Source organism: Myodes glareolus, chromosome 15, assembly GCF_982192425.1.
Source record: "Myodes glareolus chromosome 15, mMyoGla1.1, whole genome shotgun sequence".
Taxonomy (NCBI): domain Eukaryota; kingdom Metazoa; phylum Chordata; class Mammalia; order Rodentia; family Cricetidae; genus Myodes; species Myodes glareolus.
In genome coordinates, this window is record NC_142040.1 from 54127305 (window position 1) to 54152833 (window position 25529).

Consider the following 25529-nt stretch of genomic DNA (forward strand, 5'->3'; position numbering starts at 1 on the left):
ACATCCGTGAATGACAACACACCCCAGAAAACACTTCATATAGACAAGAAGTCAGCTTCTCTGTGTGAACCACAAAGAACTTTAGTTATGTCTGGTATAATGCCTGGAACCACTTGCCCTAACTAATAGACCAGAGCCATCGAACCCCAGTGCTGGCCGTTTAAATCTAATGATAGCTAAGATACAATGCACAGAACACTGGAAGCAACAATAGAAGTGAGGAACCTCCCTACCAATAAAGTAAGTGATGGACCGTAGGGCTAACTCAGCAGAGAACACCAAACGGTGGCTTAGGCAAGTCAGAAGCTTGCAGGCAAACAACATAGGAATGAAGGACTGTCTGGAAGATGCTATTAGAGAACCAAGCTACCCCTAGCACCCTATTTCAGCAGTCATTCTGGGAAGAAAGATTAGAATAACAACAATAGTGTACGCCAGTCAAATCTACTCCCGTTTTTTATTAACTGATTGTTGATTGTAAGACCCATTCTCACATAGCCCAACCTGCCTCAAGCTCACTGTGTGTCTTAGCCAGGGTTCCATGAACAAAAGTGACCCGGGGAGGAAAGGGTTTATTTCAGCTTATGCGTCTGAACCACAATCCATTATGAAAGGAGGTTGCAGCAGGAACCTGGAAGCAGTAACTGAAGCAGGGGCCAGGGAGGAGTCAGGAGCAGCACCTCCCAGTCTGAGCTAAACCCTCCTACATCACTCGTCAATCAAGAAAATACAGCACAAACTTGTCCCCAGGCCAGTCTGGTGGAGTCATTTTCTCAGTTGAGGGTGTCCCTTCTACAAGGACTCCAGCATGCGTCAAGTTGACATAAAACTAGTCAGCACACAGTGTAAAAGGATGACCTTGAACTTCTGATCTTCCTTCCTACAGGCATGTGCCACCATGCCCAGTTTCTGTAGTACTGGGGATAGAACTCTAGGTCTTGTATATGTCCCAGTCCCTTCAGATCTCTTCTGAAAGAGCTGTCTCTGAAATCCCTCTCAGGAATGACCATTTGACAAGAACTGTGGCTTACTCAACACTTTCTAATCCTTCTAACTCTTCCAAACAAGGCACCATCTGAGGACTAAGCACACCAATATATGAGCCTATGGGGCCCATTCTCCTTCAAACCGCCATAGCCTTCCTCTTTTAAAGATATCTGTGGAGCTGGGGAGACGGCTCCACAGTAAAGAGAGCTTGCTGCTCTTGCAGAGGACCAGAGTTCAGTTCTCTGCACCATGTTGTGTGACTGGCCTCCATGAGCACTACACACATGCATACATTCATATACCTAGACACGCATACATTTAAGAAAAATGTATTTGTGATGACATTTAGGGTCCTTCTGATTAATTCAGGAGAATTCTCACCATTTCTAACCTTTAACCTAATTATACCTGCACATCTCTTTTGCTGTATATGGTAAAATTAGTCTCAGACAGTAAGCATGAATATTATTTGGCTTAGTGCATTAATAAGGACAAGAAAAGAGAGGGTGAGATTGGAAAATAGAGAAACATGGCTTAGACAGTCAGCTAGAGGAGTATAAACTGTTTGGATATAAGAATACAGTGCAACAGCACAGAGAACTGGGGAAATAGTCCTGAACTATGAATGGGTGGGTTTGAGGGGTAAAGGGTGGAATCTAAGACCAGGAGACCTCCTGAGGGTTTATCTCCAAGTGAGACGAGAAGATACAGGATTACTCACAACCTTGGACACATCATCGAAGCATTTTGTATCTTTCTATGGTTTTCTCAGTGACAAAACAAACAAACAAAAACCTCTGACCCTTCATGAAGACTGAGTGCTTTATGGCCAGGATACACCAAGAGAAACAATAGAGACCCCAAGGAAATGCTAGTCTGATAATCACTCATGGTAGCTTGAAAGAAAATGGCCCCCAAAGGGAGTGGCACTATTTGGAGGTGTGGTCTTGTTGGAGGTAATGTGCCACTGAGGGGGTGGGCTTTGAGGTCTCTTGCTCAAGCTTCCCTCAGTGTAACTGTCAGCTGACTTCCTGTTACCCACAAGATGTAGCACTCTCGGCTCCAACATCTGCCTGCTTGCCATCATGCTCCTTGTCGTGATGGTGATGGATTGACCTCTGAAACTGTAAACGAGCACCCCAATTGAATGTTTTCCTTTATAAGAGTTGCTATGGTTATGGTGTCTCTTCACAGCAATAAAAGCCCTAAGTAAGATATCTCCCTGACCCGGAACACAGAACACTTTGTTAGGACCTCCCTACTCCTTAAATTGTGTGTCCATAGCATCTCTCCTCTTTACCAATTACATTCTGAGAAACGTATACAAACAACATATTTTCTAAGAATATACTAAGCCTTGTGTGTGTGTGTGTGTGTGTGTGTGTGTGTGTGTGTGTTGTGTGCGTTATCCTCATCAACTGTGACAAAACACTAGGTTAGAAGTAACCTGCTGACATGACAGAAACGTTTGCTTTGGCTGACAGTTTCAGGTGGGTTTGGTTCTGTCACAACACTGGATGGTTGTACCGGCTGAGGTGGGAACACACGGCAGGTACTCAGAACAGAACAGGAAGGAGAAAGAGAATGCAGGCTAGAAACAGAGGCAGGTAAAACGTTTAAAGGCTAATCCCTCGTCACCTACTCCTCATTAGCCAGACCAAAACAACTCCACAGCCTTCAAAATGACACCACAACCTGAGGACCAAACATTCAAACACAGGACTGACCTCCTCAGATTCAAACCATAACAAATCTAAATAATTGAAGAAGGAATTTTTTATATCAAGACACAGTCTCATGTAGCTCAGGCTAGTCGATAATTTCCTATGTAGCTGAGGATGACTTTGAACTTCTGATCTTCTGCCTCAACCTCCCAGGTTCAGGAATTACAGACTTACACTACCATGTCCAATTTATGTGGTAACGTGACCAAATCCCAGGGCTCCCTACAAGCTAAACAGACACTGTAGTAATGAAGCTACATTCTCAGTCCAGAGGAAGGACATTTTAAACTACCTAATTTATGAGTCTTCTTAATATAACCCCAGCAGGCCCCTTCATTCCTGAGTCTAGACAATTTCAATGAAGCAAGACATCCCTTCACCTGGGGGAGCTCTCAGACAAAGGGTGGAGTCTCTCCTACCATTTGTTCTAAGTTAACTTTCAAGACATCAAAGTTCAAGAGTCTGAAGCAGATATAAAAGGAGGTCTCCCAGTGGGTTTCTCCCTGTAGTGAGCCTGCAGGATCCCCCTGAACAAAGCCTCTTTGGGGATCAAGAGAGGAACCTAGGAGGCTTCACACCCCAGCAAGATCTTGATCCTGAGGATACCCCTGCATAACTCATTCACTGGTTTGGTCATGAAATGAAGCAGAATGTGAAAAATAGTAAAGGCACCAATGTCTAAACAGGAATGCTTGTTCTTTCTACATTTCAAACATACTTCGCCTCAAGTCCTTCTCTGCTGTGGGGGCCGCTGCTATAAGATAGTAGGCAGGGTCCTTGGTCTGCATGTGCTGGATGCCAGTGCCACCCACTCCAATCCCAGTAATAACCCAACACTGTCCCCTAAGTATTCCCAAACACCCCTGAAGTGGTAGGGAAATAGTCCTTGACCCAAGCCACAACTTCTGAGAATTGTCATCATTCAGGTTCTGTGTGAATGTGAAGTTTCCAGAACATCACAGAATGACTGCGAACTCTGAATGAGATGGTAACTGGATTCTTGTGGCTGAACAAAGAGCATTCACCTTTCATTCCCACTACCCTAGCCCAAGCTCCAAAGACATATTACGACTGTATTTTTAATATATGATATGGAAGTTGATGAATGAGAATTGGGGGTAAGAGACCTGCTACGCCTCTCACAGAGACCTCTACACCAGCACCCACCTCCACAAACTCCGAAGCAGATACTCCCTCGCTCTGCCATTATTGGCTGAAAATGATGTCAACGATCGCAATTCATCGTGTTTTTTTTTAATTTAATTTATTTTATTTTATATGCATTGGCAGTTTTGCCACGGGTGTTGGGTTCCCTGGAACTGGTGTCACAGACAGTTGTGAGCTGCTATGTGGGCTCTGGGAATTGAACCCAGGTCCTCTGGAAGAATAACTCTTAGCCATTGAGTCATCTCTCCAGCCCAACTCATCATGTTTTAAACTGTATAATTTAGGAAATTTCAACAGTCTATCAGTTAAGAAATTATTTTTTAAGGCTGAACCTTATCTGTACACATAATATAAAAAATTGACATATGTGAACTTCTAAAATATGCGTGAGTGTTTATATTTACAAAATCATTTCGCACAGCAACCCAACAATAGAGTGTTTATATTTACAAAATCATTTCGCACAGCAACCCAACAATAGGAGTCACTGTTCTCTCTATGGAAAACAGCAATACAATGGATGACCGTGTACCTTAGATGCTCTGACACCAGGTGCTCATAACAAGGTGGGAAGTGACTGGCGTCTTTTCTTGTGCAACCTACATCCATGATAGTGACAGAAAAAAATAGGTCCTACACTGCCTCTGCACAGGACCAGGACCAGGCTTCTCCCCTGCCTCCAGCCCCATCCCCTCCCCTGCTGGTTTTGCCTGCAGCTGCTGCACCCGGCTCTCTCTTTCCAGTAGCATCCATTTTTCATTGCTTCAAGCTGGACCTCTGAGCATCTGCAAAGCCGCTCCCCCCACCCCACCTCCTGTACATCTGGCTGAGTGATTAGCTCTGGGACAGGACTGAAATGGACCATAAATTCCCAGAGAATGTCATTGTTTCCTTGGCTGTCTTCCTGAGGAGAACTCGGAGAGTCTGCCGTTTTGTAGATTCCCTGGGAGAGTGAGCAGAGCAAATAGCGGGATGACTGGAAAGAAAGCTGCAATTGGGGGAAATGGAAGTGGTTTTAAAACCTGCACTTTTTAAGGGCGGGATGAATACCTTCCTAATACTTTTTAAAGGGGGTGGCCCTTGTACATTGTGTTTCCTGCTAAGCCTCCCATTGGTTATTCCTGCAGCCTTGTCCCTGTAAGACTGGGCTCAAGTGCCCTGTAAACATCTACCTTACTGCCAAATTTTAGCGAGCACAAACTCTGTATGTCTTTGGACTTTACAATATTTACATTAAATTAATTAGGGTTCTCCAAAGAAAAAGAATCAATAGAATATTTGCTCAGGGTTTAACAGTTCAAGTTGGCAGGGTGGTTCAGCAGGCTGGAAGCCCAGAGAAAAGCTAATGAGGTCACTCAAGTCCAGAGTGGTCAGCAAGGCAGATTTCCAGCTTCTTTTTTCTTAAGGTCTCTGAAGGACTGGGTGAGGCCTCCCCACAGTATGGATGGTAATCTGTTTCCCTCCATCTACTGATTTCGATGATCATCACATCTGAAAACAAGAGCATTCTAACAATATCTAGCCTGAGGATTGACCAGGTGGGCACTAAGATGAACTGTCACAATAGTCCTACAAACCTATCTAACAGAATAATAGGACTAAATCTGAGTCGGAGCTGAGATATGGGCACCTGCCCCTACAGACTGGTACAGCGGTCTGGACTCAGAGCCGCTGTGGAGAGATGGTAGAGTCAGCCTGCTGTGTGTCTTTGCACTCACAGCCTGTTCAAACTACAACTCTACAGGAACCCCGAGTTTCCTTCCCAAATGATCGCAACACAAGGACAAGCTCCTCCCACAGGGTGTGTTGTTGATCTTAGCTGCTACTTCATGGCAGAGAGTGGCCCTCCAAGCGGACCCACATCACAAGTTACTGGAAGCATTAACGTCAGGAACCTGGAACTGTTCTGGAAGGGTCATGAGTTGGAGCCAATAGCTAAGCTAAGAAAGCACAATATAACAGAGAGCTGGTAGACAGGGCCTACAGCTGACACTCATAAATACTAAGTGTAATGATTCAGCCACACAATATGGCTGACACTCCCAGGTTCCAGGGCCACGCATGTGCGGAGAAGCCCTCAGGAAGAAGTGCCTAATGGCCCCGGGAATCTTAAAGGACCCCGTGGGACCCATGTGCAGCTTGGTTGCATCATCTACATAGGCTGTAGCTTTTGTGAGCCCTTGCACGCATGCGTGAGCTCCATCATTCACTAGGCAATCTTTAAAAGCTGGGTGTGCCATCTTCAAGCGCTCTCTCTCTCTCTCTCTCTCTCTCTCTCTCTCTCTCTCTCTCTTTCTCTTTCTCTTTCTCTCTGCACACCGACTTTCACCAGGTCTGTACCCTCCCCCAATAAACTCCTAAGCGGGTTTGTTGCGTGTTCCATGTTTTCTTCTCACTCGCGCCAGGTAATTTCACTAAACACGCTACCAGTTTCTCTATATGAAATGGGAAGGCTGGACCTGGAGAGCCAAAGCTGTATTTTTCCAGCTTTATAGTTCTTTCTTCCCATCACCCCACTGAACAGCAGGGTCTGATTACAGGGTGCCCCACCCACAGCCAAACTGACAACACGCTGGTATTGTGTACACAACACACAAAGAAGCTACAGACTGTACCCCTGCCTCAAGCTGTTTCAAATCTAATGGAGGAATGATTTGGGGATGATGAATTCAGAAAGAGGCAGATGACAGTTTAAGCGTTGTTCAGCGTTATCGGCACTACATGGAGCCTGGAACATTCCGAAAAACCTTTAACTGTGGAGACAGTACAAAAATCTGTAATCATTATGTGTTTCAAGGGACAGATACATAATAGCCACAGTACAGCACAAGGATTTTTAGGGCCCACAAATGTCTCTGTATGACGCTATATTGGTGAGACATATGGTTTCAGGCATTGTCAATACACAGGTGGACAGCACCAAGGTCAGACACAAGGTAGTCTGGGAGATTGTGATGTGTCGATGGAGGTTCCCTAATTCTTGTAAATGCCCTGCACTCATGGAGGGTGGTGGCAGTCAAGAAGGTACTTCACAAGAGGAAGGAGTTTCAGGTGCTTCACAAGAGGCAGGCATTTGGGGGAGGGATGGGGTGTGTATTCTCTTAGTTTTACTATGAAACTGAATCTGCTAGCAAATAAGGTTTTTTTTTTCTTTTTTAATATCTTTTTTAACATCTGAAAGTTAATGGTTCCAGGACTGATTCAGGGCTGATACCTGTGATTTCATCAAAGACACATCTCTTCTCAACAGCCTGTCAGCATCCTGTCCTTAGGTTTGTCACTAGTGGTCACAAGATGGCTGCTCCAGCCTCCAGCTCCCTCTCTTCATCCGAGCCTATGGAGGAATGTGGAGAGAAAGCACACCTGATGGGCTATTTGCCTGATAGGTTCTGATTTTCTTCCCCAGGAAAGCAATCTTAGAAAGTGTACACTAGATGCCCCTCTGGTCTTTTCAACTCTTATGCCAGCACAGGCCCCACCAGAGGCTAACCCTGCTGCAGGGAAACAGAAAGGCTACTGTGACTTATCTGTGAATGCCTTTGTGACCAAAGAAGGAAGAAAATGGCTCAAAGGCTGAGAAAAAAATTGCACACATATAGAAATGTATGTGTACACAGAGATTAATATGTTCACAGGGAGAATATGTATTTCTTTACTAAAGGAAAATTCAGGTATTCATATGTTTACAAGAAGAAAAACATATTTTTTTCTATACATAAAGTCAAGGAAAAATTCAGATTATTGCATAATCATAGGAATTTTAGATATATATGTGTGTCATATATACATACACACACATAAATATTCATATATATATCAAGGGAGAATTAAACAGAACTTCACTCTGTCAGGAGGATAAGTAATTTTTCTCTATAGGTTTTCTTAGTTGGACTATCCACAACAAAAGACTATTATGAAAAGAAACCTAAACAAGCTTATTAATGTGGACTGCACACGCCACACAGAAGAAACCTCAATGAAAAGAGGGGTTAAAAACTCTGGCATCTTCAAAAACAAACAAACAAACAAACAAAAAACCGACAGTAAATTTGTAGAAAAAGGACAGACAAAGAAGAGGGGTTTTCAGCTTCCAGCAGTGGGGAACCATGGGGAGGTGAACACAGAGGCTGCCAAGAGGGGTAGATTTGACTGTAGAACCCTTTGGTTCTTCTCTGGGGTGGTGAGAGCCTGCAGCTATCTGGGAAAAGAGAAAGTACACTTTTACCATATTACCACACGGAGTGGGAAGGGGGAGCTTTTTTCTCTTTGCTTTGGTAGGGATAGATTTTTTTTTTTAAGACAAGGGAGCATACTTGTGAAGTGACCTGTTCTAGTTTCCTTCGCCTCAGGAGAAGGATTTGTTGAGCAAGGCACAAACAAGGAGCCTGGAAGAACAAAAGGGGGAAGGGAGCTTATCGGGAGGAAAGACGACAGCTGGAGGTGGTCAGTTCTCGCTGGTTACTGTCTCCCATCTTTTCCTTTTAGGGCATAACTCCAGGTGACGGCATCAGGGCTATATTAGGCTGTAGGACACGCAGCTGGTGCTCGCTGCCGCTGCCATAGAATTGTTGGCTTACTTCTGAGGACAAATCCCCCATGGCTTTTGAGGTCACCAGGTCTTCTGTGTTGCTGGTGGAGTGAGAACAGAGGAAAACCAGCTTGTTTTTACAGCATTCATTTACTGTTTTTCTTAGTTATACATCCTATGGTAGAGTTTCTAATTCACAAATTCGGAGAGAGATTAGTGATAACTACGGATTAAATAAAATGATTGTAATGAAATTGTATATAGGTTATTTTAAAGGTATGAGTTATTAAGCGACCTTGCTAGTCCACTCCAATAATCTCAGCACACCAGAGGTAGAGGCAGGAAGGTCTCCTCAGCTTTAAAATCATCCTGGCCCATGGCAAGCCCCTTTTCTTCTCTTAAAATAGCAATGGAACCGACGAAGAGGAAGCGTGGGAATTCTCCATTCCTTCCACTAATTAATTCAGTTCTCATGCAAATCAAGGGTGTCCAATCTTCTGAAATTATGACAAGATCTGATGGTTCACCTTCTTAACTCTTCTGAGGCTGGTGAGCCACAGGTTGGACACACCTGTACCAAATAATGGGGTAAAAAATGGTCCAGGTGATCACTTTTCCAGGCGCTGGCCCTGGAAGCTTGTCCCTTATCTCTGAAGGCCAGTCTGGCTCCTCCAACCCTGCCACATCTGGCTAATCTCATCCTATGCATAGTAAGGAGTGCCCAGGCTTTGGAGAAAGAAAGTGCTAAGTTTACAACTCTGACTAGAGAGACTTGGTAAATCACTAAAGTGCCTACTTCCCTTCCCTATTAAAGGACATGGTGCTCATATCCCCCCACAGGCCAACACTGGAAGGGTTGAAGGCAAGAAATACACTGAGCGCTCAACCCGAAGCCTAGCACGGAGCACTTGCCGTGTGTGACCGTTGAAGCACAAATACGATCTGACTTCCCTAGAAAAACTGTAACATTGAAGCATGGACTGTGTCTAGTGTCTGGTTGGCATCTTTCTTCATTGGCAGGTCCCTCTCTGATTGCATGATATGCCCAATGTCAATTAGGAATGAATGGATGCTATCCCACACTCGCTAGGAGGGCTACTATCCATAACACAAAAGCAAAACAAAACAGAAAATAAGAAGAGGCTCAAGACAGCTGGGCGACACTGGAACTTCATGCACGGTTGATGAGAATGCAAAATAGTGTAGCAGACTGGGAACATGATGGTTCCCCATAATTAAAAACAAATATTATGCCGTCCAGCAATCCCACCTCTAGGTATGTACCTGAAAGAACTGCAGATAGGGCCTTCAGCAGACTGTGTATGCCCCTTCCACTTCAATGTTCCTCACTGCGGCCAAAAGATGAAGGCAGTCCAATGTATTTATGGATGGATTGATTTAAAATATAGATAGTGAAGCATTACTCAGCCTTAAAATGGGGGATTCTAACATATGCTACCATATGGATAAAATCTAGATAGCACGATATTATATGAAATAAGCCAGTCACAAAAAGCCAACTAGGCCATTGACATGGCTCAGAGGATAATGGCACCTACTCCCAAGTCTGATGAACTGATCCACATGTTGGAAAGAGAGGAGGCCTCTAGTGGGTAAAGTGAGCTCAGCACATGTACTGTGACATGACCACTCATGCACCGGCAATTAAGGGGCCATCTAGGATACTCATAATCACGGAAACAGACAAGAGATCTGGGGAGATGGGCCAGGAAGATAGCTCGCTGGGTAAGGCCTCATTGTTCAAGCATAAAAACGATTGTTTAAATGCCAGAACCCAGGGAAAAGCCAAGTTCAGCAGATGCATCTGTAATCCAGAGCTGGGAGTGCAGCAACAGGTGGATCTCAGGGACTCGCTGCCAGTCTAGCTGACGCCCCAAAGCTCCATGTTCAGTGAGAGACTGTGCTTCAAATAATTAATAATGATGATGATGATGATGATGATGATGATAAATAAATAATGAGGTGGAAAGTAAAAATGAGACCCATCATCTACCTGGCCTCCACATTCATGAGGGGTGGTAGAAACGAAGTAGCTGAACAGACATCATTTTAATTCTGCAAGATGAAAGAGTTGGAGCTTGGTTGGAGGATAATGCACATATACTAAATATACTAAAGCACACTGATTTAGATGATAAATTTTATGTGACATGTAGTTTGCCTAATCATTTTATTTAGAGAGGAATGAATGTGGTATAAGTGGTATAAGTTGTCCTATGCACCAATCTTGAAAATATTACACTAAGTAAAAGAAGCCAAAACAAGAGACCACAATTATATGGCTATGCTTGTAAAGAAAAATCCAGACAGGCAAAACCACAGAGAAACCTGGTAGATTAGTGACCACTGTTTGGTTGGAAGCGTCACCTCAGCCCCTAACATCCTTATCCAAAACAGTCTGGAATGTTTGGCTAGGGCTTCATCCCAACCCCCTGGCATCCATTTTGGAATATTGGGCAGGAAAACTCCATTTTAAGCCACCACCCCTGGGAGTTGCCTCAATCCAAACTCCACCTCCAAGAAAGCCCTGCAAATGGTGAGCCCTCCCCGGAGAAGGTCCAGACCACTCTCACAGGCTGCTTAAACTGCCCCACATAGAACGAACATATGGGCTCCTCTTTTCCCTCCCCGGTGCTCATTTTGGTTCTCCTTTCCCCCTCTCCATGTTTTCCCAGGGGCCACCCAGGAGCGCTGGCATCCATTAAACCTGGGCCTTTTCTAATTCGGTCTGATCTGGTGTGATTTGGAATATTGCATGGGCAGTTTAACGACCAAGGAAAAGAACTTAACAATCACCAAGGGTCGAAGGGGATGGTGTGGCTGCTAAGGGGTACATGGAATCACTGGGGGGATGATGATGTACCAGGCTACACATTGGAGAAAGATTCCAATGGGTTACTGCACAGTTGGGATCTAGAGCAAACGAAGATATTCAATATGCCCGAAAGAAAGGATGCTGAGTGCTTTCATCACAAAGAAATGATAAACGCCGGGAGAGACAGACTTGAACACTAAGCCATGGATAACATGTGTTAGACTATTTCTCATACTTCAAACACGTGTGTACTTTGTACATATGTATTTTTTTTAAGTAAAATAAGTAGAGGGAAGGAAGACGAGACTGCCTGGGGTCTGAAATGCTGTAGGAAAAAGTTCAACTAGGTCATCTTTGCGAGTTTCAGTTTCTGTCCCAGGAGCCTTAGAAATGTTCAGGTTCACTGCCTGCTGCAGGGCATCAGAAGTGTGGGGCTTTAGCAGCTAGCCGGAAGACCCATCTCTCTCTGGAGACACTGAGAGTCTAACCACGAATCTCCTCAGAGCCTAAGAATAGACCTAGTACAGCATTCCCCCTAGAAACACCCTACAGGGAAATTCAGCTCGCTGCTTTCCTAGTAATGATGTAATTACGCACCACTCATTGATAATGTGCAGAAACAATCACAGGACGGGATAAACAAACAGCTGCTGAGCAGGCTTCCTGCAAAATGCTAAAGGCAAACTTAAAAAAAATCATTTTTAAGATCAGTTTTTGAAAACCTAATACGGTAATCCCAAATGTGAGGCAGAGCAAACGGGGCCGTTCAGAAGTGACAAAGACACATTCCGTAGGGCGGCATATAGTCAAGGCCGTTCAGTGAGGAAACCTGAAGCTGGAATGGGGCGGAAGAAAAGTGTGATTCACTCTCTGGCAGGCATCCTTCCCAACGCTGGCACTTCGCAGGTTTGAAAACACCTTCTGTCCTAACACATTTCACACAGAGCACAGATTCACTTTGCTCCTCCTGAAAACAGAAGGCCAACAGGAGCCTGAAGCGCTTGTTCAGGGAGCAGCATCCAGTCAAAGCTGAGCTATCTTGATGCAGTGGACCACCCAAGACCACATCAAGGCCACCCACTGGCATTGTGAAAGAGCCTGATGGGGATTCTAGAACCCAGGTTAAGAACTGCAAACCTGAGGGTTTGAAAACTAGCAAACCATCTCTGAAGCAGAGATAAAAACATAAGTAACAATGTAGCGCTATAACAAGCACTATTTTGTTTCCCGCCTCCTCCTTGTCTTTGCAAAGGTGCTGCTGAGCTCTTCCCATCCCAGAAGGCAAAAGGGAGTCTCAGGCCAAGGGATCTGTCATCTGAAGCCATCTGCACTCTCTGCAGCCTATGCATGCGCCAATTGAGGCAGGGCAGGCAGGCAGCATTCTCTTACTTCATAGATTGTATACTATGTATCATTTGTCTTTTTGAGACAGGGTCTCTGGTAGCTTAGCCTGGCCTCCGACTTACTGTGTAGTTGAGGATAACCTTCACCTTCTGTACTCCTGCCTCTACCTCCTGAAGCTGGATCTACAGGTATGCCCTCCTACACCCTGTTTACACCATACTAACCTAATCTGTTTCTACATATTGTCTTCTTCTAGACATCTTGTATAAGTGACACCATAAATATGTGAGGGTTTTTTTTGGTCTAATTTCATTTATGTTTTCAGGTCTATCCATGCTGTTGCATAGTCAAGGCCTTGGTTCCTTTTTATGGCTGAGTAGTATTCTTCCATATTTGCTCTACTTTTTAAAATTCTCTCTCTCTCTCTCTCTCTCTCACACACACACACACACACACACACACACAGAGAGAGAGAGAGAGAGAGAGAGAGAGAGAGAGAGAGAGAGAGAGAGAGAGAGAATATTTTATTCATTCATTAGTTGAGATGGAGTTGGGCTGTTTCTAATTAATTTTGGTCTTTGGGCTCTGATGATGTGTACTTTTGTATATAGGTTTTATGTTTCCAGGTCTCTTGGGTACCTGCCTAGAAGTGGAATCACTGAGTCATATGGTGAGCCCTGTTTAGCTTTTTGAGGAACTCCCAGAGCAGCTGCCCCACCGCGCACCCTGCAGTTCTTATTCTGTGGAGGTGGCAGATTCTTCTTGGTTCTTGTTCGTATTCTCTCTAATTTGACCCCAACCCAAGATAAAGACCTGGAACCCATCATGAGACATCAAAGAACAAAGCCACATGCCAAACACTGGAGTCACAATTTCTATGCTTATATTTTTGTTGCTGTTGCTTTGATTGTTTTCGCAACCCATGTAGAGACTTGAGGTCGGTATCTCTGTCCCTATTTCATCAATGACAAACCTAAAAAGCAGTTGCCGGCTTTATGTCACCCCCACCCTGGACCCTAAAAGCAGAGGTTCCCAATCTGTGCTGCAGAACTCTGTAGCAGCCATAACACTTACAACCAAACAACAGACTCTTAAGGCCCAGAAAGCTCTACTCTTCCTTCTAAACTACTTTAACTACTTTGGAGTTCTGTGAAGAACCTGACAGTCTTGTCCACTCTGTCTACCCAGGGCTTAGAACAATACATCGGTAGCAGACAGTAGCTGTTCAATAAGTATCAACCAAGTGAACGAATTTTTTTCTGATAAACTAAAAAAATTGCCAAACTAAGATGCTTTCAACATTTGTTGTGCCAAGGTGTTGCTTCCCAAAATGACTAAGAAAAAACTGCACAAGAGATATATTAAAATATAGTTCACAGGGGGAAAAACTGCTACGCATTTGCATTTGTGCGCACACGCGTGCACTCACACACACCCTTCACCAGGCCCTTGTGAGTCAGACTTTCAGGTGGGATTTAGATTCACTCTTACCCCTCCCCAGATGATGCCAGCAGCCCTTTCTACAGAGTCACTAACCACGCCCCTGTTCAGAGAGGCACTGACCTGGGGGTAGCTCTGTCTAAGGCTACCTTCCTAGGCTGGGGAGATCTCCCTCTGAACCAAAGCCACAGCTCAGCAAATCCACAACCAGGAATGTTTTTCTGGATTCATTGCCATTGAGTCCACTGGCTGCTGCTGGCTTCACAATTAGACTGTGAAAGCTGCCCATACGAACATGGTGCTCTTTTCACAGACGCAAACCAAAGAGTAAGGAGAGTGGGGAAGGAGGGTCCTCCTGTGCACACACGGCTGCGATAAGAACCATCACAAAGGCCCCTGAAGGGCTCTAATCAGAACTCGGGCCTGGAATCAGACCCTTTACAAAGGGCTTTACAAACTGTACCTTGCTACTTGAGTCACAAAGACGTGTAAGAGCAAGTGCCTGGTACACTGCCCATCACTGAACTGACGTCAATTCCCACAATAAGTCCATAATCAATGTTCCCTTCAGCTCAGAACAACTTGTGTCCTCCCCATTTTACCTTCAAAGACCCTTTTCTGTCTGCCTCCCTGAGTGCACCCACAGTTGCCATGACACTGCTGCTTCCTGCTCTTCTCCATCAAGCCTGTGCCCGAGGAGAGCCATTCCGTGTCATTTAGGTTGACAGGAGCTTTCAACATGCCTGGTGACTATCCACATCAGAAAGGGGCTACAGGTCAGTTTCTCTACTTCGGGCTTGCTTTCTTATTTTTAGCTCATGGGGTCAGAAGTTATAATGGTGTGCAAAGGAGAAAACCAGCTCCTTAATCACTTTTCCGTACTTGCTCAAGTCTCACACACCCACTTCGCGGAGGAGCAAAGAGGACTTTCTCATATTAGCAAATCAAAATCTACAGTATTCAAATCTTTGTCTACAGATCAAGTAGATCCACAGAATGAGAAGCCCGGGTATGGGAATATGGGCGAGCAGAGGACAGGTGAGTGTAAGGGACCAGGGCATAAGGAGGAGACGAACATGGGAGTCAGGACGAGCGCTAGTAGAGCCTTATTGACCACACATGAGATGGGGTGGGGAGCAAGCAAACCACGGGCATAGGGAACTTGAGCCTTGCAGGTACACAAAGATCATCAACACAGACTTTGCTGCCACAGGCGCGGTCCTCCAACCAAAAGCCACAACCGCACTACAGTCAGGCGTGAGCAATCTCAGTTCCCACCATTCACCTGCATCATTTGAATGCACGCTAACTTGCTCTAAAGCAGCTTGATACAAGTGTTGTTCACTATTGATTCAGCTGGAGCTGGGGTACGGGAGCTCTCGAGCACTAGTGTGTCTACAGATTGCCTAGAATGCTCCTGACAATCAACTTGGGCTGTGGTTTTAGGAAGGCCACAGACGGTTATGATCCCAGAAGTTCTAACAATTAGTGCCAGACAGATGCCGTGAAGGTCCCATGGACATGCACACAGCATGATATCCTTGACTAATTGTTTCATGCTTTCCATCTTTTTCCTGTTGCTCATTTTCCAGCGGATATGCCAATGTGTCCACTGCCACTTGGCGGGGGTATGAGCAGAGGGAAACTAAACAAGACTAAAGGAGCTAGAGACAGGCAGGCAGGTGACCTCTCTACCAGGCTGCAGCTCTGTGTTGGTATTGCCTTAGAGCAGACATATGTTAGGGTTGCCCCCAGACACAGAATAGCATCGAACCCCGAGGAAAGGCCACGCAATCCAAAGCACCAAGTTGACAGAGATGAGGGTCATCCCAGGAGCACCCTTGATGAGCTGGTATGTGGGGGCGGTCCTGTGAGGTGCCTGCATGGACAGAAGACTCAAAGATCCAAATAGGCCTTTACTGCCAACACAATTATCACCATAACCACCACCATCACTAATGACCACCCTACCACAATTAGTACAACAGCACAATCATCACCACAAATCACTAATTGTGTAATTCACAATTAGTGAATTACAGTCACTAATTGTCACCAGAATCACCACCACCACAATCACCACCACCACCACAATCACAACCAGCACCACGATCACAACCACTACAATCACCATCGCAATCACCAACACCACCACAATCTCCAACATTACCACAATCACCACCCCACCACAATCAATCACCACCACCACAATCAGTCACCACCACCACAATCATCAACACTACCACAATCAATCACCACCACTACAATCAATCACCACAAGCACCACAATCACCACCACCCACCGCAATCACCACACCACCACCACACATCACCACCACCACCACAATCACCAACACCACCACAATCACCACCACCACAATCACCAACACCAACACCACAATCACCACCACCCACCACAATCACCACCACCCACCACAATCACCACCACCACCACAATCACCACCACCACCACAATCAGTCACCACCACCACAATCATCAACACTACCACAATCAATCACCACCACCACTACAATCAATCACCACAAGCACCACAATCACCACACCACCGAAATCACCACCACCACCACCACAATCACCACCACCACCACAATCACCAACACCACCACAATCACCACCCACCACAATCAATCGACACCCACCACAATCAATCACTACTGCTACTGCACTCTTTAAATATTTAAATTTTTTTTAAAAAAATGTAGTGTTATGGTCAGGCTCTTTAGATGTTCCAAAGTGCACTTTGGTCCCCAAAGTCCTATGCTAATGAGTATTTGAACTTTTAGTTCATAATTGGCATGAGGCCTTTGGAAGGTAAAACAGGATGAGAGGGGTTCCTGAGGGTGGGGCCCTAAGGGTCAGCTTAGTGGCTACTTAGGCTGAGACTCCCATCACCAAGTTCTTTCAGTCCCACCCACACAGCACCCTGCTGAGTCCCCTCCAGGCAGAAGGTGCTCACCCAAATATGGCCCCCACGGGCTCCTCAGTCCCCAGAACTATAAAACTAATTTTCTGAGATGTTAAGACAGGGATCACCAAGTATAACCCCCGGGTTAGATCAAACTCATGATCTTCCTGCCTCAGTCTCCTCGGTGCTGGGACCTCAGGCATGCCCCCACCATGCCTCCATCTTTCTCTTCTCCTTGTTCAGTTTCAGCAGCAAGAGCTGGACTTGGACAGGGGGTGACTTCACGTCTACCTCCCTAATCTTCTCAATGATTGGGTCGTGACTTCATTTCTTACCACCCCCCCCCCAACCTTCCCAGTGATAACATTCAGCATTCCTAGACTCAAGATCCCTACAACTTCAAGTTGTAGGGAGTCTACTAATTCCCTATTTTGGAAAAGCTTTAAAACTTGCCAGACTTGGTGGCATACACTTTTAGTCCCAGAACTCGGCAGGCAGAGGCTGGTGTTTGAGGCCATTGTGGTTTATAGAGCAAGTTCCAGGGCAGTTATACAGTGCAGGCTACACAGGGAAAGCAAAAAAGAAGGAGGAAAGGAAGAGAGAGAGAGGAAGAAGGAAGGAAGTTCTAACAACTGTTGCATTAAAGTGGATAACTTATCCAGTATAAGTAAGTTTCAAGGAGTAGCACCGGCCCTCTTAGAGGCCACGCACCTCTTCCTTCCTGAAGTGAGAGCCCACAGACCAAGATAGCAGCATGCCCTTGAGTAATGTCCCTCTCACATTTGCCAGTCTGTTATTTCTGGGCAGAAACTTGCCCTACTAGGTCCAAAACGCAGCAGGGTCTGTCCCTGTTACCAGGCCCGTGCTCCACCAGAGTCCCTGAATCCCTGTGGCAGCCTGCTCCAGGGTTCCCTGAGGAGAACAGGGGGCTCTTCTCTCTTACAAACCCAGCAAAGCAATAGAATGAGCTACCTGAAAATGACTACCAACAGCTAACATGGATGACTCAAATCACAACCACTGCCTCGGCCTGCCCCCACTTCCCCTTCCCCTTACGTCATTTCTGAGAGAGTGTGTGAGGGCCTCTTACCTCACCAGTCCAGCTGCTCTGGCTGTGGCACGTACAAGAGAGTGTGACCCTCGCCACACCAAAAGACGGACTGCCAGCTCTAAGGGAGTCCAAACGTCTAGGGTGGCTGGCATCAGTCATGTGGACTCTCTCTCTCTGTGTTCTCTCTCTCTGTGTTCTCTCTCTCTCTCTCTCTGATCTCTCTCTCTCTCTCTCTCTGTTCTCTCTCTCTGTTCTCTCTATCTCTCTGATCTCTCTTTCTCTTTCTGATCTCTCTCTCTCTCCCTCTCTCTCTCTCTCTGATCTCTCTCTCTCTCTGATCTCTCTCTCTGTTCTCTCTCTCTCTCTCTCTCTCTCTCTCTCTCTCTCTCTCTCTCTCTCTCTCTCTGATCTCTCTCTCTCTCCTGCAGATCAGGATGTAAAAACTCTCAGCTACAACTCCAACATCATGCCTGTCTGGTTTCCCACGGCGATGATTGTGGTGTAACCCTCTAAACTGTGAGCAAGATACCCAGTTGAATGCTTTCTTTTCTTAGAGTTGTCTCAGTCACTGTGTCTCTGCATATCAATAGAACAGTAACTAAGACATTTATTGTAGCCACAATAAGAAATTTCTAGAACAACCTACCTTTGAATTTCATGTGTAATGACATCATTTTTTAAAATACCTATGCTTTTAAGCTACTTTCAGCAAAGTTTGTTACTTACAGCTTGAAACATTCTAAATAATGTTTTAAGCATAATTTGTGACAGTTTGAGTACAGATATTGATCCAGCTGTTAACATAAAAAGATTTATTATTTCCTTGGTTTTTTGAGGGGGTGCAGTTGTTTTTTGTTTTGAGGAAGAGTCACAGTACATAGTTAAGGTAGAACTCGGGGTCTGGGAGATGGCTCGTCAGGTAACGTGTTTGCCAGGCAAACCTGAGGACCTGAGTTTGGATCCTCAGCATCTGTGCAAAAAGCTGGGCAGAGCAGTGTTTGTCTGTGGTTCCAGTGCCGGGGAGGCAGAGACAGGAGAAGCCCTGTGAAAAGATAATACGGAGAACAATTAAGGAAGATAGCAATGTAAAACTAGGGTCTCCACACGTGTGCATGCACACATGCACACCCTCAATTAAAAGTGCACATGCACATTTACACACACAGGATCTGTTCTGGAACTCACTGTGCATACACAGAGAGTCTGGCCTCAAACTCACTATGCACATACACACACACACACACACACTCACACACAGGGTCTGGCCTGGGACTCACTATGCACACACCACACAGGGCCTGGCCTGGGGCTCACTATGCACACACGCAGGGTCTGGCCTGGGACTCACATGCACACACACAGGGCCTGGCCTGGGACTCACAAGCACACACACAGGGCCTGGCCTGGGGCTCACTATGCACACACGCAGGGTCTGGCCTGGGACTCACTATGCACACACACACAGGGGCCTGGCCTGGGGCTCACTATGCACACACGCAGGGTCTGGCCTGGGACTCACATGCACACACACAGGGGCCTGGCCTGGGACTCACATGCACACACACAGGGCCTGGCCTGGGGCTCACTATGCACACACGCAGGGTCTGGCCTGGGACTCACTATGCACACACATACAGGGTCTGGCCTGGGACTCACGATGCACACACACAGGGTCTGGCCTGGGACTCACTATGCACACACGCAGGTCTGGCCTGGGACTCACTATGTAACTAAAGTTGGATGCCAAATGCTGTGATCTTCTTGCCTCAGCCTCTCTAGTGCTGGAATTACAGGAGTTGTACCATCATGCCTGGATTATAAAATTATTCTCTCTGTGTGTAGGAGAAGGCCACTAGCTAGTTCCCAGCCACTTAGCCTCAAAATAATCACACAGAAACTGTATTAATTAAAGCACTGCTTGGCCCATAAGCTCTAGCTTCTTATTGGCTAACACTTATATCTTAATTTAACCCATTTCTAGTAATCTGTGTATTGCCAGTTTACCGGCTAAAGTTTTGACATCTGGCTTGGCGTCTGTCTCCAGCATAGGCTACAAGGCTTCTCTCTGACTCTGCCTCCTTCCTCCCAGCATTCAGCTTAGTTTTCTCCACCTGGCTCTGTTCCCCTATAGCTCTGCTATAGGCCCAAAGCAGTTCCTTTATTAGTCAATGGTAATCACAGCATACCGAGGGAAATCCCACATCATCTCTGTTTCTCTGTCTTTGTCTCTCTGTCTCTCTGTCCATCTGTCTCTCTCTCTGTGTCTCTATCTATCTATCTTTCTCTCTCTCTCTCTCTCTCTCTCTCTCTCTCTCTCTCTCTGTGTGTGTGTGTGTGTGTGTGTGTGTGTGTGTGTCCAAAGAACAACTCTAGGGAGTCACTGTGTGACTGCCACCTTGTGAGATCCAGGGACAGAAATTAGGTCTTGAGGCCCACAGGAAAACACCTTTGCCATCCATCACTAACCCTGTTGTTGCTTTGTTTTGTTTTTTATTTTTTTGTGAACCTTTCTTGAGGACCTTGCACTCACTGCCTGCCTTGAGTGTGTACTACAGTCCTTCAATTTTTACTTTTTTTTTTTTCCTTCGAGACAGGGTTTCACTGTGTAACTCTGGCTGTCCTGGAACTTGCTCTGTAACCAGGCTGGCCTCACACTCACAGAAATCTGCCTGTCTCTGCCTCCCTAGTGCTGGGATTAAAGGTGTGCATCACTACCACAAGCTATAGGCCTTTTCTTAATAAACCTAACATTTTCCTTTACTTTTCTTAATAACTTCTTTCTTTGCCGGGCAATGGTGGTACACGCCTTTAATCCCACAATTTAGGAGGCAGAAGCGGGCAGATTCTGAAGCTGAGATTGACCAGCCTCATCTACAGAGAGAGTTCTGGACAGCCAGGACTGCACAGAGAAACTCTGTCTTCTTTGTGCTAAAATACCCTACGGACAGCAACCTGGGGAGAGATGATTTATTTTAGCTCACACTCCAGGTAATAAATAGTCCATCCTTGTGGTGAAGGCCCCCTGAGGAGCTTGAGACAGCTGGCCACATCTCATTCAGTCCAGGGCAGAGAGAAATGAATGCATGTAATTCCAGTTTACTTGTGTTCCACCGGATTTCTCTGCTCTCCCACAGTTCAGGGTCATCCCTCCCCCACCCCTTCCCTACCCCTCCCCTACCACTTCTCCCACCCCTCCCCTATGCCTTCTCCCACCCCTCCCCTACCTCCTCCAGGAAACAGTGCCACTCACAGTCAGAGAGCCACCCCACATCTCTTAACTTAAAAGACAATGCCGTTGCTGGGCGGTGGTGGCACAGGCCTTTAATCCCAGCACTTGAGAGGCAGAGGCAGGTGGATCTCTGTGAGTTCAAGGCCAGCCTGGTCTACAAGAGCTAGTTCCAGGACAGGCTCTAAAGCTACAGAGAAACCCTGTCTCAAAAAATCAAAAAAAAAAAAAAAAAACAAAACAAAACAAGACTATCCCCATAGATAATCCCCATAGACATGGCTACGGGTCAGTTCATGAGACCAACATCAGTTGGGTTTATGGAAAATGGATCTTTGGTCCTCTTCAGCCCTAAAGATTAAGAGGCAGGCATCTCCAGAGGTTGGGGGAGAAATGAGTTTGGCTAGGTATGCAGAGGAAAAGAAGGACAAGCTACACGGTGGCTGGCAGCTGATGCAACACAAGACTGCGTTACAGTAAGACACCATGTGACCCCTCAGACAGTGAAAACACAAGAGCACTCCAAATCAGCTGGGACCAACATGGCTGTGAAACCATTAACTAACTGTCCTTTGCTTCATTATACTGGCTCCTCTCCACCACGAATCTAGCAAAATCCTTGTCATTCAGAAAACCCTATGTAAGGAGAGGCAAAGCCTAATCTGGGAAAATCCCAGCCCATTCCTGACATTTCTTGTTTTTTCCCTACCTTCTCTCATGAGTGATCCTCCTCTCAATTAAAACGAGTTTGCAAAGTGAGTGATCTTAGATCCCAGATCACTTCTTGAGAGTCCATGCCCACTTCTTGCATTTAGTGTACACTACCATTATTTTCTTAGTAAACTCTACGTTTTCCTCTGCTTAATAAGCTTCGTTGCTTTCTAGTGTCCCTCTTTTGACAGGGAGCTAAGACAGGATCTAACTCTATAACTCAGACTGGCTTAAAACTCAGTGTGTGGTGTAGGCTGACCTTGTAGCAATCCTCCTGCCTCAGTTTCCCACATGTTGGGACTTCAGATGTGAGACACTATACGTGACAGAACCCTAACTCGGCCACAACAACAACAACAAAAATAGCTGGTAAGCAGGAGTGTTCCAAGAATTTTGTTTAGAAGTTGCAGTGTGGTTCAGTGGGTCTGACCCCCAGCACAGTATAATAAAAAAGAAGTTTTAAACCAGGCGGTGGTGGTACACGCCTTTAATCCCAGGCAGAGGAAGGTAGATCTCTTTGAGTTCTGAGTTTGAGGCCAGCCTGATCTACAAGAGCTAGTTCCAGGACAGGCTCCAAAGTTACAGAGAAACCCTGTCTCGGGAGAAAAAAAAAAAAAAAAAAAAAAAAACACCAAAAAACAAACAAAACACAAAACAAAAAAACAAACAAAAAGGGGGCTGGGAAGATGGCTCAGAGGTTAAGATGACTGGCTGCTCTTCCAGAGGTCCAGAGTTCAATTCCCAGCAACCACATGGTAGGTCATAACCATCTACAATGAGATCTGGTGCCCTGTTCTGGCACGTAGGCATACATTCCAGAATACTAAATACTAAATTTTTAAAAAAGAGTATTTAAAAAAAAAGAAGTTTTACTCAAACTAGCTTTCTTTCTTTTTTAAATTTTTTTAAAATTTTATTTATTTTTCAAACTAGGTTTCTTTTAGTTGCCATATTTGATGCCTCACATTTTCTTATTTTTAAAGTACTGACAAAATAAATAACAATTTTTTAATTAAAAAGAAAAAAAAAACATGTCTTATTGCTCTGCTAATCCTGTGATGTCATCATCTTCTCGGCCCAAGATGACCTGTCACTCCACCAGCAGAGGGGAGAGTAGAGACAAGAGCACAGGCCTTAAAGCTGCATTCTCACTCACGGTGTGGTCAGCGCATCACAGGATCACATCTGCTTCTCAGGGAATCCAGATGTCTTGATTGCAAGATGCCCAATCAAAAATGTAAAGGAAAAAAAATCAAGCAAGAGAGATTGGGCTTGGTGGTACACACTTGAAAATCCAGTGCTCAAAGAAGAGAAGCAGGGGGATCCTGAGTTCGAGAACAACCTGGGTTTAACAGTGAGAACCTGACTCAGAACTAAAAATGACAGTAAAGAAGCAAGGAGGCACATACTGGGGACAGCAAGGGGCCTGTGCTTCAGAAAAGAGTGTGCGCTCTGATGTTACAATCAGGACAGCACAAGGCAGCCAAGCACAGCAGCCCAATAATGAGTCCTGCTGGTGGAGCTGAACCCATGCCACACCTTCACCTGGCTCCTGTCATGGGTGGAGACTTCTAATTGTATTCTTGTTGTTATTATAAATTTACTGCTGCTGGTGGTGGGTAGCAGTAGAGCCTGCAATGTACAAAAAGGTACAAGCTGGACATGGTGCTCACATCTGCAATTTCAGCACAAAAGAGCTGAGGCTGGAGGATTTCTGTGTGAGACCCTGTCTCAAATAATGAAAAGGGAAGAGGAAAAAGGAAGAGGAAGGGAAGGAGGAGGAAGGAATTTTCCCCTTCTGCTCACTCTGAGCCTCTTGTAGGAGCATTAGTGCTCAGGGAACACCGAAGCAGGGGACTGCTCTAAGGAGAAGCAAAACCATCCTTTACAATAGACAAGGTAATTCTGGGGAATTCCCAGGACTGCAGGGTTTCTTTCTCCCGTGAGTCTGCTTGTGGCTGCGCTCTCGGTATGGTACACTTCAGAGCCTCTCGTGTGCCAGCTTCTCAGCAGATGAGAAGCCATCTTGCACAGCACCCGCAATTACCGATGCTGTCTAGGCCCAGAGCGAACGCTGGTTGCCATGGCACTGCTTTTAATTGTTCCTGCGCTGACACATCTTGTCACACTGTCACATGCTGCTCCCATGCACTGGGACCACATTTATCTCATCCTGCTATCTGCTGACTGATGCTTCAGCTCCGCACCAGAAATAGTGCTCTGTCACCCAAGGAGCAAGTGCCTGTGGGTGTCACTGCGTGTGGGTGTCACGTCCCTGCCTCCCTCATCCATCAGGAATGAGGGCTGGGAACACCTGGAAACAAGAGGCTGGGGTTCTACTCGCAGTCCTCCACGGCATGCCTTTGGGCAAAGGCTTTAATCTTGCTGGGCCTGGGACTCCAGGTGGAGTGTCTCCACAGTACCGTCCTGATGTAATCGATCCCCCTCGCCTTTTCCCAGCAGCACAGGCTCAGCTGAGCGCCAACATCAAAGTGCAAGCGAAGCAATTCCCGTAAGCCCTTGTACAGCCCTCCCAGGCTGCCGCTTTCTAAACCCCCGTCTAGTACCTCAGGGCTGTGAGGAATTTGTTTGGAGTTAATTCCCTGGCAAGATGCCACTTGCCGAGCCATGCCCTCTGATGTGCTAAAGGGACTGTGTTCTTCTCAGCTCCGGTCATTATTTGCTTTGAAAATGCTTTCTTCCCATAGTCCCCGATTAGCGCTTTAGCCTCCAAGTTAGCTCTCTAGCTGAAGAATGCGAGTTCTAAATTTAGAGGACTGGCCTGTGTAGGATGCGGGCCTGCAGACCTGGTTTCCAGAGTGGCGTCTCGTGGGAGCGAGAGCTGAGAGAACATGGCTGTTACCTGTCTAGCCAGCATGCAGCTGGGCTCGCTGGCCAGAGTACAGATGAGGTCATCTTTCCTTTTCTGCTTACATTGCCCAGACTCCTAGAACTCACGTGCTAGATGCAGGAGCTGGGCCCCCACACCTGCATTCTCTTCAATTCTCCTTCCCACCGTAGGGAAGTTATTTCTGGAAATTCCCAGTTGGGGTTTCATGCATAGCTACAAAAAAAAAAAAAAAGGCCTGGAAACTCGGTTGACAAAGATAACAGGGTGTCCAGGGTGTCCTGGTACAGATATCCTCATCTCAGGGCGGGGTGCAGGAGTTGGCTGGGTGAGGGACATCTTGGGCCTCAATCACAGTATCTTCATTGTTGTTTAGATCGTTTGTTTGCTTCTTTGTTTCAGGCAGGGCCTAACATGTTTCAGGTTGGCTTTCCATTCACTAGGTAGCCAAAGATGACCTTGAACTCCTGTTCCTCTTGCCAGAACCTCTTAAGATTACAGACGTGTAGCACCATGTCCTGCCAAATGATGCCCTGAGACTGAAAGCCAGGGTTTTGTGCATGCTAGGCAGGGATTCTCCTAGCTAGTCACATCCCTAGCCTGCACTGCTTGGCTTCTCGAGACAACGTCTTATGTAGACCAGGCTAGCTTCAACCTCCTGCTCCTTCTGCCTCTGCATCCTGGGGGCTAAGACTGTAGGCTTGTGGCCCCCTAGGCTGCTCATCCGGACACTATGGATT

The 25529-nt window shown here is 46.0% G+C and overlaps 1 long non-coding RNA gene across 1 annotated transcript; it reads right to left on the reverse strand.

The window, feature by feature from the left end:
* Positions 1–18793: 18793 nt before the first annotated feature.
* Positions 18794–24944, reverse strand: LOC146891558 (uncharacterized). The gene is made up of 2 exons (XR_014997178.2): positions 24509–24944; positions 18794–19046 (listed from the first exon to the last, which is right to left on the reverse strand). It is a non-coding gene; the product is annotated as an uncharacterized LOC146891558 (long non-coding RNA).
* Positions 24945–25529: the final 585 nt, after the last annotated feature.